This window comes from Colobus angolensis, unplaced genomic scaffold, assembly GCF_000951035.1.
Source record: "Colobus angolensis palliatus isolate OR3802 unplaced genomic scaffold, Cang.pa_1.0 Scaffold132, whole genome shotgun sequence".
Classification (NCBI taxonomy): domain Eukaryota; kingdom Metazoa; phylum Chordata; class Mammalia; order Primates; family Cercopithecidae; genus Colobus; species Colobus angolensis.
This window is the reverse complement of record NW_012114400.1, coordinates 6,233,128-6,235,570: the sequence shown is the minus strand read 5'-3', so window position 1 is coordinate 6,235,570 and position 2,443 is coordinate 6,233,128.

Below are 2,443 nucleotides of genomic sequence, written 5' to 3'. Positions count from 1 at the left end.
GAGAGTAGGGTCTAAGAGAAATATTTTCATACCCATATTTAAAGCAATGTTATTTGACAACAGTCAAAAACTGGAAGTAACCCAATTGTCCATTAATGAATGATAATATAAACAAAATGTGATATATATTTTGGTTTAAAATGGAATATTACTTAACCTTGAAAAGGAAGGAATTATGATGCATGCTATAATATAAGTGAACCTTGGGTACATTATGCTAAGTAAAATAAGCCAGTCATTAAAGGACAAACACTGTATGATTCTACATGTAGTATCTAAAGGAAGCAAATTCATAGAAGCAGAAAGTGGAATATGGTTGGCAGGGTATGGAGGAGGGGGAACTGGGGAGTCGTTTAATGGGTATAGTTTTAGTTCTGTAACATAAAAGAGTTATGGAAATTGGATTCACTACAATGTGAATATACTAACTACTGAACTGTATACTGAAAATGGCTAAGAGGCTAAATTAATGTTATATCCATTTGTGATAAAATTAATCAGATTAAAATATAAGCAAATAAATCAATAAATCTATATAATAATTACGTGTGGAGTATATAGAAATTATAGAAATTAATTCTATTTGCTTTCCTCATGAAACTCAAGCCAGGTAAAATGGATTATGTCATTTTAATCTATATATAGTTTCAAGTTTTGCTCAAATGTCACAACAGATGATCAATGTCTGAATAAGGCTGACAGCATATTTTTGTATGATTCTAGACCTACTACATGATACATCAGATCTTTTTTTGTGGACCTTTTTGTGTGTTTTTGTTTTTGTTGGTTCTGTGTTTGGATTTTCTTGGAGAAAGCCAAAATTAGCATTCTTTTTATTTTAATTCATGGTTAAGTTGCTTCACAATTTCAAAAAAAGAAAGAAAAAAAACTTAAAACACTTCTCTTTTGAAAATTCAGAACAAAATTCATTTCTATGTACAAATATTTCCTATCCATCCCATGAGAGCAACCTAGTAAAACTTTAATCAAAAAATGATGGTTTTTAAACTAAACATAAATATTTTGAATTGCAACCCTTTGCAATTTGTATCATATCTCTAATACAGTAGATATTTAAAATGTCTCTCCCAAATCCATTGTCCATTTACAGGATGATTTACCCCCCCTCCCTTTTTTTTTTCATCTGGGTGTCTAATACTCCTCTTATGGAAGAGTGAGAAATAACACTATATTGGATAGTAGAGTTCAGGGATTTATAAAATAGATTTATAGGGATCTCGGCCCTATAAATATCATCATCATCAATCCTTGTATTCAGAAATAGAGCCATGAACTAATCTGGGCCAAGAGATGCATGAAGATTATGGGAAAGTAGATTGTACTGATGTTTTGAGAGAGCTTCAAGCTCTCCTCCTTCATTTACCTTTCCTCCTTCCCCTTGTCTGTAGACTAGAAAGTGGATACCTAATGTATTGTTGGCAGCACCTTGAAAACTTTGCAAGGGAATTGATCTAAAAAGAAGAAAATTAGTGCGACTTCAGGGAAACAAACCAGGTATTATGATCTTATTAACACATTGAAACAAACTAGTTCTGAAACCTATTCTTTGACTTTTGTTAACGATAATAAAATCATGTTTATTGACTGACAAATGTAAGCTCAGTTTTCTTTTACTTGCAACTTAAATTAGCACAATTATTATATTTGATAAAGTCTGACTTACTTGGTAAATGTAGATCATATTTAAAATTAAGGATGCCCATTCTTATGAGGAGGGCAAGGTTAAAGGAAGTCAATCTATAATCAAAAGTGATTTATCTTTCTTAATTCTAATGTGTAGAGTACATCATAAATGTACCACCAAAGTATTCTTTCATAAATTATTGCAAAATACTTTAGTGTAAATATATGTATCTTAAAATGTTATTCAAGATCTATGTATTTTTCTGTAAAGACTAATTTTCAAACCAAAAAGCTATACAATTGTTGTCATTAAATAAAATATTTTAGATGTTAATATTTCTGAATATCTATTATTTTAATATATGAATCCTAAACAATAATAGCACTAACATGGAAGTCTCAAAATGTAAGGAAAAGTTTAGCATTAAAAACATTATATAAAAGTCACATACTTTAGAGAAATCAGTATTTTTAGTTTCACATATAATCTGGTTATATATTTTATTATTATTCTAATAGTGCAAACAAAAACAAACTAATCATCACATTTGCCTAGGTCTGAGTCATTCTCATTTGTATAATTCAAAAATATTAAGTCTTGAAACTAAATTAAGGGATTCCCAGAGAGATACTGCTGTAAGTAGCTGGCAAAAGTAAATGAAAATGCTCTTTCGGGGGGGCGGAGCAAGATGGCCGAATAGGAGCAGCTCCAGTCTCCAACTCCCAGCGTGAGCGACACAGAAGACCAGTGATTTCTGCATTTTCAACTGAGGTACTGGGGTCATCTCACTAGGGAGTG